The following is an 11,972-nucleotide window of genomic DNA, read 5'->3' as shown; positions in this document are numbered from 1 at the left end:
GCCCCCCATCCTCCCCAGAAGCTGGGCAGGCTCCCATGTGGCAGGAGAGGCAGGTCCCCCTCTCCTGGCTGGGGTAGAGAGCTCTTGCCTCGGGCCTGCAGCTCCCATCCAAGAGGGCGGCCCCCAGGCCCCTTGCTCTGTCCCCCAGGGCAGCCGTGCAAGAGGCCGCTCCACCCCTAGCAGGGCTGCCGCAACGCTTGCTTCAAGGAAAGCAAAATAAAGTTCTCCTTCCCCAACACAGTCTCTGGATGCTGCTTTCTGCCCCTGCTCCCTGCGCCTCTCCCTGCCCTCCACTCTTCACAGTGGGTGGCATCATACACATACAGAGGCCCCCAGGGCACTATACATATATAGGAACTCACTATAAATCCATGATAAATTCAAGGTAACACAACTCAAAGAAAAAAACAGAGTGGAGGAAGCTTCATTAGCAGTAAGTATATAGTAGAAAGCTTTGTTCTTACAAAAAACTGAACTGGCAAATGAAAGGCAAATATATCTCATTCTTGCTTAATTGAAACAGATATAAGTAACAAAAAAACACCATCTACAGCAAGTGAAGAGGGGAAACAGGAAAAAGGCAAAGCAATAAACAGTAGACAAAAACTATCAGGAGAGTCTTTTACAAGAAAAACACTCCCTGGCCCCATATCTGTACTCTGCAACTATCTTGTTCCTAGAGAAATTCTCCAAATAAATTTGGGTATCTGCAATGCAAGATTCCCACTGAGCTGGCTAGAGGAACAAAGGCATAGAACAGCAAAGAACACACAATGAAAAAGCAGTTGTTAAAAGCAGATCCTGAGGTCTCGGTCTGCCACTGAGCTGCTGTTTAAGCTCTCACATGATTTCATTTCACTTCTGTTCCTTCTCTTACCTTTTCTCAGTCTCATCTTTTTGATTCACAAGCCACATGGGCTGATAGCTTGATCATCATGATATTCGTCACCCAACACAGTTTGTGCCCAGAAGATTAGTAAGGCCTACACGTGTTTATTTTCTCTAATGAAGATGCCATTCTCTGTGCCATTCTCATACAGCTTAAATGGTGTTTGGTGCAGCATCCTGTTTTCCATACACAAATAAACTGATGTCTGCACTGAAGTCTGCAATCTTTACAGCAGACATGCCAGCATAAAGTTTGCAGGGGAACAGGTTCCCTCACAACCCTCTTCAAAGATGGCCGTGAACCATCTTGACAGCAACATCTGTTGTGTATGCATCAAAATACAGTTTGTATCATGAGGTGTATGTGAAACAAATGGAGGCACAGGAGCAATGGAGTTGCACAACCAGGCTCCAGGGAACCTGGAGAGAAAGTCCTCTCTGAAAGGGCAAAGAACACACATTTCAATATCAGTATTTTTTCATTTGGAACCATCTCAGAAACATGAAGATTAAATCCTTTATTTGTCAATAAGCATTAAGCATTATGCTTGAAAGAAAAAAAAAAAAAAAAAAGAAAATAAAAGAAAAAAAGAAAACCAAATAAGCCTATGTTTTCTAAAGGCACAACACTTGATATAATTTAGTTGGATTTCCAAGAGGCTTTTCCGAACTCCCTTGTGCAGTGGAATTCTTAAAGTCATGCCATGGACTAGAAACAAGTGGTGAAATTTGAATGCTGCTAAAGTGAGAAGAGTTCTAGTTCTGTCATTGAACTCAGTGAGGTTGTGCAGAAAAAAATCCCAGTGGGAACAAATGGTCATTTTCCAATTTGGCAAAAAAAGCCACATGGGCTGATAGCTTGATCATCATGATATTCGTCACCCAACACAGTTTGTGCCCAGAAGATTAGTAAGGCCTACACGTGTTTATTTTCTCTAATGAAGATGCCATTCTCTGTGCCATTCTCATACAGCTTAAATGGTGTTTGGTGCAGCATCCTGTTTTCCATACACAAATAAACTGATGTCTGCACTGAAGTCTGCAATCTTTACAGCAGACATGCCAGCATAAAGTTTGCAGGGGAACAGGTTCCCTCACAACCCTCTTCAAAGATGGCCGTGAACCATCTTGACAGCAACATCTGTTGTGTATGCATCAAAATACAGTTTGTATCATGAGGTGTATGTGAAACAAATGGAGGCACAGGAGCAATGGAGTTGCACAACCAGGCTCCAGGGAACCTGGAGAGAAAGTCCTCTCTGAAAGGGCAAAGAACACACATTTCAATATCAGTATTTTTTCATTTGGAACCATCTCAGAAACATGAAGATTAAATCCTTTATTTGTCAATAAGCATTAAGCATTATGCTTGAAAGAAAAAAAAAAAAAAAAAAAGAAAATAAAAGAAAAAAAGAAAACCAAATAAGCCTATGTTTTCTAAAGGCACAACACTTGATATAATTTAGTTGGATTTCCAAGAGGCTTTTCCGAACTCCCTTGTGCAGTGGAATTCTTAAAGTCATGCCATGGACTAGAAACAAGTGGTGAAATTTGAATGCTGCTAAAGTGAGAAGAGTTCTAGTTCTGTCATTGAACTCAGTGAGGTTGTGCAGAAAAAAATCCCAGTGGGAACAAATGGTCATTTTCCAATTTGGCAAAAATATCAGAGTGAGTAATCCACACATCTCTGCTAGGATTGATTTAGTACAAGATAAATTAAACTCTGAAAGCAAGGGTAAGACTGAGTTGCCAGAAATAGCAACATAAAACAATTTAGTAAATATCTGAGAAGACTTTGGAGAAGCAATCCCAGGGTAACAAAACAAATCAGAGTAATAAATGCCAGGTCATGCCATTTATGAGCACTTGTCTGAACCTCTGGTCAATATTGTTTGTATTTACTAGAAAAGTTTATGCAAAAAAAACAACCAAATAAGTAAAACAAACAACAACAACAAAACAAACAAACAAACAAACAAACAAAACCCACCTGCCATATAATCAAATATTTATGAAAATTTTTGCAAAAGAGAAACCACTCAATTTCTGTTTGAACAGATGTCTGGCTTCATAAACATCTCTTTGCTCAGGTTGCTCCTCCAGTTTGGCAGAAATGACACAGCTGCCCCTCTCTCCTCTCAAGCCCAATAATTAGACTCTAAAATAGCAAAGCCAGAAAGTCATACCAAAGTAACAGAAACATATTTGTGAATAGTCTTACAGAGCACCTTGTAACATTTGCCTACTCAGAAAACACAAACACACCTTTTCAAGGATTTACAGTTCAGCCATTTACATAGGTGAGAGTCAGGATTAGGGAGCAGATGAATGCGAGTTGGATTGTCGTGTCATTATAGACTTCCTGACCAAGAAGATGAGGTAGAAGAAGTCTCCTTCAGACAGCTGGAGGAAGCCTTATGGTCACAGGCCGTGGTTCTCATGTGGTATTATAACCTCCCTGATATCTGCAGGAGGAGCAGCCAAAGAGGGCACAAACAATCCAGGTTGTTTCTGGAGTGCATTGTTGACAACTTCCTGAGGAGCTGATGTGGAGAGGAACCCTACTGGACCTCCTACTGACAGCACAGAAGGGCTGGAGACAGAATTTTGGGGTGATCAGATAGTGAACTTCAGAAACCTGAGAGAATAGATTAGAGCACAAAGTGGGACCATAACCCAAGGCTTCAGGGGAGTAGACATAGACCTGTTTAGAGAAGAATCCCATCATATATGGACATGACAAGAAGAAGGGTCCATGAGAGCTTGTTTATATTCAAGGATTGCTTCCTACAAGCTCAAGAAAGGTCCATCCCAACACATAAGAAGTCAAGCAAAGTTGGTAAAAGACCTACCTGGATGAGCAAGCAACTCCTGATTGAACACAGACATAAAACTGAAGTGTGTGAGAGGTGGAAGCAGAGGTACATAACCTAGGAGGAACATGGTGAGATTGCTGGGAAAGCCAAAGCCCACATGGAGTTCAATCTTGCAAGAGACATGAAGGACAACATTAAAAGCTTGTATGGGTACATCAGCAGTAGTGGAGGAGGATCAGCTTAGGGAGCACTTAAACAAAGCAGGTATATTCAGGTCCATGGGGTTTGGTGAACTGCATCCATGAGTGCTGAGGGAGATGGCTGATGTCATTGTGGGGCCATTCTGTATTATCTTTGAAATGAGATGGTGACTGAGAGAGGTTCTTGAGGACTGGAAAAAAGCGAATTTCACTTACATCTTCTAGAAGAGCAAGTAGGATTTGTGGTACTACAGGCTTGTCTACCTGACTTCAGTTGTAAGGAAGCTGATCCTGGAAGCCATTTCCAAACACTTGAAATACACAAATGTGATCAAGAGTAGTCAGCACAGATTTAGGAAGGGAGTATTTTTCTTAACCATCTATAGATTTCCACAATTAAATTATTGTCTTGGTGGATGAGAAGAGAATCGTTAATGTTATCTGTCTTAAGTAAGGCTGTCTCCTATAACATCCTCATTGTGACAGAGATGAAGTACAGACTAGATAAGAGGACTTTGAGGTGGATTGAATACTGGTTGAATTGCTGGGCTGAAGGGGTTGTAATCAGCATCACAAAGTCTTTTTGGAGGCCAGACACTACTGGTGCATCCCAAGGATGAATACTGGGTTCATATGCTCTTTAACCTCTTCATTAATGACCTGGAAGATTGGGCAGAGTGCACCCTCTGGTTTGCAGAGAGAGGAGGGGCTGATACATCAGTCTGGTGCACTGCCATTCAGAAGGATCATGACAGTGGCATGGCAGAAACCTCAAGAAGTTCAACAAAGGAAAATGCAAAGCCCGGAACCTGGGAATTAATCAACCCAGGCAGAAGCATGCTCTGGGGGCTGATTGTCTGAGAAGAAGGTGGTGGGGGTTCTTTTGGGACAGTGAGCTGACCATGAGCCAGTAATGCATTCTGAGGACAAAGAAAAGTTCTCCCGGGCTGCATTATGAGGAGCATTGCCAGCAGGTCGAGGGAGGTGATCCTCCCCTCTCTGCTCAGCCCCAGTCAGACATACCTGGATTGCTGGTTCCAGTTCTGGACTCCCCACTACAAGGAAGATGTGGACATACTGAAGCAAGTCTAATGTAGGACTACAAAGATGACAAAGATGCTGGAGCAGCTCTCATATGAGGAGAGGCTGGGAGAGCTGGGATTGCTCAGCCTGGAGAAGAGAAGGCTTGAGCAATGTATGTGTATACATGTATAATGTATATGGTATTTGAATATATTTATAACTGAATGCATATATCCATATATATAAATACCCAATGCATGTAAGAAAGCTGATGGAACCAGGTTCTACTTAGTGGTGGCCAGTCACAGGACAGGAGGCAATGGGCACAAACTGAAACACAGAAAATTCCATCTGAACATAAGAAAAACTGTGGGAGTGATAAAATCCTCGAACAGGTTTCCTAGAATGTTTGTGGAACCTGTGAATATATTCATACCTAATATGGACTTTAAAATCTTATTTGAAAAGAAAGAAGCATAAAGAAGTGGTACTTAAATATGATTAACATTTTTTCTTAAATAAACAAAACAAGCTACTTTACCCTAGCCTTACACTCAGAAAAGTTTGAGCTGTCAAGAGTTTTATGAGTAGGGTAAGGCTACAGCAGTGATCCAAAATCGTCATGTTCTACCTAAAGCAGCAACTGACAACCAGATCTTTAAAGCAAATATTAATCTTTACCTCAAAGTTCTATCTGTTCTACCAGTGATGCCCATTAGGAAGGTATACCAGTACATCGGGAAAGTCCAGTTACATCCAGCTGCTGCCACAAAGTGACAAAATCTGCAGTATGCATCTGTGTGACAGGCATGGTGTTCCTTGGTGGCAGGAGATTTCTTGCAACATTCAGTTATGGTTACTTAATTTGGATGCTTCTTTGAATACATGGAAGAGATTGATTCCCAAGTATCATCACTTGAATATTCAACTACAGGGTAGCATTTACTTCCTTTTCAGTCATAAGGACATTCATTGTTAGCAAGGAAATTAACAAGGATAAAATATTACCCACTCAGGAGTGTGCAGGTGTGTTTCTCTGCTCTCTGTGTGCACAACGGCACTAAATTTCTATCTGTTATTATTTAGAGGTCTCTCCTGGCGTATTTACTCTACAGATGTTTGCACTTTAGTGCTAGCTCTCCAGAAAAAAAAAAACAAACAGATATAAAATAACACTTACTAGAAAGTAGGAATATCTCTGCCTCTCACTGCATGTTCCCTGTAGCTAGAGAGCATGCACATGAAGGCCAGGCTGTATGACTCATGTGACTATCAGTTAGGCATGTAGTTACAAGCAGGTTTCATACAGCCAGTTTGAGATTCAAGAAATTCAAAGTCCCCACTCTCTATATTGAAATACCAGGCTGCACAGCATAAAATTGCCTGAATGCATTAAATATCATTTCTCTTCAGCTGAAATTACAAGGACATTCAGCCTGACAGAAAAAGGGGTTAAACTGAACAAAACAAAACAAAACAAACACACATAAATAAAAACAAGCAATCCCCCCCCCAAAAAAGAACCCAAACAAAACAAACACAAAAGAAACAAACAAACAAAAACAAACAAACAACCAAAAAACCCCAGGCCTTTCCATAGATTTTCATTTTATGTTGGGCAGTGTCAAGGTGGTAATAATGTATATGCTTTGGGAGAGACTGTGGCAGCTGCAAAAGTCTTCCTAAGTACTTTTTTTTTGCAGGATGAGAGGAAGCGGAGAGTAAAATGCCACCAGGTGTCAGAAATTAGCATTCTCAATATTGCTATTCTCTCCTGATACTCACACTCAATCCATAGTTAAGCTACCAAATATTGCCTGTAGCAAGATCCGTGAGTTTGTTGTTGGTTGGTTGCTTGTTTTTTTAAACAAGTCCTAACTATAGTAACCCTGTGTGTGTTGGAGATGTGCTCAGATCAGTCTACCCCAGCCAAAAAACATTCTTCTGGAACAATGCCACTACATCTGAAAAAAGTGATAAATGGCCATTAACATTTACTGTCCGTACAGTGGCATTAAAGCTATAGCTGGGGTAAGGTCTCTGTGGCCCACATAATGTTAATGAAGGAAGAAGGAATTAAATCCTTGCAGATAATAAGTGGATTATTTGAATCTTGCCCCTGAAAACTGCCTTCAGTACCTAGAACATTTGTATTGATGCACAGTATCCTCAATTAGCAAAGATGTAGTAAGATATTTTAATATTAATCAGGGAGCTAAGAGAGTACCTTAACATATGGGTAATAATTAAAAAAATAAAAAATAAAAAATAAAATAAAATCAGTGGCTTGGTTAAATGGCAGATACAATTAATGTCTAACCAGGCACCACATTTATTTACAGACTTATTGGGGAACAAATATATTAGATAGTATTTTCAAGACACCTAATGTGCTGAAGTCTGCCCTTCCAGCTGGAGAACTGAAAGGTGACACAAAATTAGGATATTCTAGCCCTTTATCTCTCAACTGAGAGTTGATGACATGGAGAACAGGCAAGGGGGAATACAAAAGTATTACAGGAGTTCTTTCTGGTAATGGCCAATTTGGGAATACTTCAAGCAATTAACAGGCAGTCTGGTGATTCAAGAACATATGAAGAACTGTTATACACAATATGCTTATTTGGGATGATGAAAAATAAGTTCCCTAGTTATTAATTCTGGACATTTATATGAAGAAACAATAAACACAGCGGTGACAACAACTAGTCTCCTGGCTAAGAAGTTTAATTGAGTGAAATTTCTACATTAATTTTAATAAATTCACAGAGCAGTATGGAGAGCTAGTGAAATAATTCATCCCTGGATATTAGCTGCATCAGATGAGTCAAGCACAGACAGACTGTTCATCATGGTAACATCCTTTTTTTTTTCCTGAGACTGATGATGCCTTAAAAAAAATTACTCCCGTACCTAGATCTATCTTTAAATAAAAACATTCCACAACACAGAGATTCTTTATGTCTGTTCATTTTGATAAGGGGTGTTGCTGTATATTTAAAAATTATAGACCTTTGTCTTGTTTTTTAGTATGGTGTTTCTTATGGAATAGGACATATATAAGCATGACAGGTACAAAACCTGAATCAGTCCTTTGCATTAGCAGAAGATTTTGCTGCTTGGTTATTGCTCCCAGTGTCCCATTTACGTGGAAACAACTATATGTGCTCACTGATTTTTTATTCTGAAATCTGTATCATCAATTATAGACTCACTATTAATAACAATTATCTTGTTTGTTTCTTTTGTTTCTCCACAATACTAAGGTAATATTCAATCTCATTCTGCAATGTCCATTTCATTACTCTGTTTTTAGACTATAGAAGACTTAACTGACTGACTTGAATTAGCCCCATTATTCTGCTGTGCACTCAAATAGAGCTGCAGGTTTACTCTGTGCTAATACACTAGACTTAAGGTTGGTTGCATAAAAGATTCATATTGTAATGTCTTTTAATGGCGTAAGATATATTTTTGTAAAATACATCTTGTTTCTGTAATTGCTCTCATCTTATACCTTCTAATGTCTTATTGCTCAAACAATCTTATCTGTAATTTTAATTGGGCAGAATAATTTTGAAAAATCTTGAACTCTGGCAAAGAGAATGAAGAAAAATGAAGACTATATATTCTATTTCCTGAGCCTCATATGCCAGTTAACCATTTGCAAACTTTAGTCTTTCAACTCACACAGTAGTCTTCAAAAGCATTTAGTCTTACTGGGGAGCCTAAGTTAAAACAAAAATAATTTTCCCTTTCCCTTGGATAAAAATACACATGGAATAAAATATATAAAAAAATTATGAAAGAATAAAAATCATGAAAGAATAAAAGGATAAAGAAAGCTCAGCTTATTGTTCTCTTTTGATCCATGAATTTGTAGTAACAGATTTATTTATTTTTTAAGTTGTTGTCTCTGTATGTGCTGAACCTTGTCTGTCACTGGGATCCACAATAAGAAGAAAATAATTTACTCAGGAACCAATGTTGTAAATATTTTACCTGATTAAGCTGCATATAGAGAGAATCATCTGCCTATGGAAATCAAGGTGAACTGCAGTAATAAAAATCCAGTGGTGTATTGAACTGCTTTGCTGCATAAGGCAGTAAAACTGTATTAATACTGTGTATTATAGTTACACTTTTTATTTCAGTTTTGAAGAGAGTGACACTGCAGTTGCTAGTGAATTTCCTCACTTCACATGAACTTCCTGAGCTGCAAGAAACTCATTCAAATTCAAAGCTGCATTGTACAGCATGTTGCTTATCCACAAAGCAAAATACATTCTTCAGAGTTCACAAAACCAAGTGGATAAAGAATATTAAAAGGGAATATTTCTTCTCTGTTTTACAGATGGGAAAGTGAAACAGAGATTATGCTTGCTTTGAGCACAGCAACCCCAAGAACTGATGAACAAGCCTTATGAATCAAGTCCTATCATTGCGTTACAAGACATTGCTCTTCAAGACTACCATGCCGTAATTATTGCTATTTACAAAGAAATAAAAAGAAAAAAGAAAACAAAAAGTTCCAGAAATATGTTCCTATAAAACTATCATCAAGGCCTTTTTCTATATACTGAATATATAATCAGGGTTATAAGTATCTTTTCCATTTCAATTATTTTAATCTGTGAAATTTATAAAGCCCATTGACCTGTGAAATGCAAATAGATTTCACTACAAACTGTCCTTGGAAAATTGTTACTCTCCAAACAAAAAATCATTTATGGATAGTGACCCAAAAGTTCTTGAAACTGTCTGAAATATGATATATTTAATGAGAACACTTCATGTTCTGCCACTGAAGTGACAGTTAAGGACAGAAATCATTCCCTATTATAGTTTTCTCTTTAGAACACACTATCGAAGGATGCCAAGAGTGTATTTTGAGTCATGCTGTCATGGCCAAGTGCAGCTGGAAATACTGTGATTTTTTATTAGGTAAACAAAAGACTTTCCAGCTGTAATGAGAAGCTACTTATGCTGGAACAGAAAACTTCCCCACATCCTCAGCAGTTCAAACATAGGCAGGATGTAATGTTTGCCACCACTATCACCTTTGTCAGGGTTGGTTTTTTTCTAAGGATAACAGAGCTACATCTTAGTGTCCTTAAGGCACTTTGAAGGGCCATTCAATAGGCACATAATGCATATGGCAAATAAACAAATAAGTGACTGATATGAAGTATATTTGCTGTACTGTGGTCCTGGAAGTTGTCCCTGAAGAAACACCATCCTACTTCCAAGAAATTTGACTAAGCATGCAATTAAAAAAATAGCAGCTAAACAGCAGAACTTATTTCAGCCAGGCTTCCTGCAGAACTTACCAAACATTTCCACAGATCCTACTGTTATGTTGACATCAGAGATATGAGGATAGTGTTAATGAAACTTAATTTTGCACAAGGCCTTCCAGTATAGACTAACATGTTTAAAACAAAATAAGCCACTATAAGGGACCTGATTAAAATATGCTATTAAAAAGTTCTCCAAGAATCTACCTGGGATAATGGTTGAAAAATGACTGTCACTCACAGGGCTCTGTTAAAAGACTAAAGGCATGCAAAAATGTAGCTTGCCTGCAGTTTGCCTCTGTCATGCGATCAACTCAGACATTTATTTTCCTATTCCATTGCCTTGACAGCCACCCACTGCAAAGCAACAGACCCATGAGGAAGAAACCTCCACATTGCAAAACAAATACAACAAAATTAAAATTATGGCCCATAAAGAAGGATCTTTTGTCAAATGTAGGAGTTTGATTATCTAGGTTAGAATGTATTGACACTGGTACATTTTTGTTCAAAATCACTTGCCTAAACAGGCTTCTCCTAATAGGAAGTTTTGACCATAACCTCAACTTGTCCTTCATAGGAGCTTATTTACAAGCAATATAACCGAAGAACATATACTGCACACATCCCAGTATTACTATGGAGAAACACACTGTTGTTCTGGCTAGACTTGTCCTGTGCTAATCTAGCCAGTATGCCAACAGCTTCACATTGAGATCATGGACATTCAAGAGCTGAACCCAAATAAAATCTATGACATTCTCGACCCATCTCTTCCAACCTGTGATCTCCTGTTACTGATAAAGGTGCTTATCTCTGGTGCACAAATGCTCCAGATCTCTCTGTGGTGGTCAGAGCTCCTTGGAGAAAACACCATTCTGCTGCAAAAGGCTCATTAGCTTTCTGACAACCAAGGAACCTTGCTGCAAATAAGGTACTTTTGAAAACACTCCCTTCTATGTCTTCACCATTCAGGTGAATATAATTAGCAACTAGGAGCTAGTTCCTATTTGGAAAGTAGTAACATATATTTTTTCTGCCCTATTTGACACCAGCAAGTTTAAATTCCAAACTTAAAATACATACAGAAATTTATAAAAAAAAAAAACAACAAACAAAAAAACCCCAGAATTTTAAAGCCAAGACAGTAATTCCTTCTTTACACCAGCATGACATGTCTCTGGCAATTGAACATCTTCCATTATTTTGCCATTATTTACCCTACTTATTTAAAATTAAACTTGCATTATGTTTAATATACCAACAAAACCTCAATGAAATTACAGGGATTTTTGTTTCTTTGGAGGATTTGATGTATTTTAAAGGCTTATTTGTTGAGGGGAAGGAGTTGCATGGTGTGAATGTGATATTTGTTGTAAATGCCACAATGGCTTTGTTTCAAATAAGCAAAATATTAATTTAGTTAATCCATAGCACTACACACTATTTTGTGTTGAGTTTAGTTATATTAGCAGCAGCTTATGACACTGAAGCGTAAGTCAGTGTGTCCAAGATTCCATTTTCTAGTGCTTAGCATTCAACCAGAAAAAGTCACATTGTGGTAAAAGTTAGTGTATGCAGTGTTTGCCTTGGTGCTCTCTGTTGATGTTTCATGTTTAGCTGTCAGATTCTAATATGTAAAATATGAAGTTATGAAAAATTAATAATGGTGAATTACAGTATTTATCATTTAAGACTAGCTTATAGTCTGAAATTTAACTGTGCTAGACACTATATAAACATCGAGG

The sequence above is a fragment of the Chaetura pelagica genome, unplaced genomic scaffold, assembly GCF_000747805.2.
Source record: "Chaetura pelagica isolate M959 unplaced genomic scaffold, ChaPel_1.0 scaffold126, whole genome shotgun sequence".
In the NCBI taxonomy this organism is placed as follows: Eukaryota; Metazoa; Chordata; class Aves; order Apodiformes; family Apodidae; genus Chaetura; species Chaetura pelagica.
The sequence above is the reverse complement of the archived record's forward strand: the minus strand, read 5'-3'. Positions refer to the sequence as shown.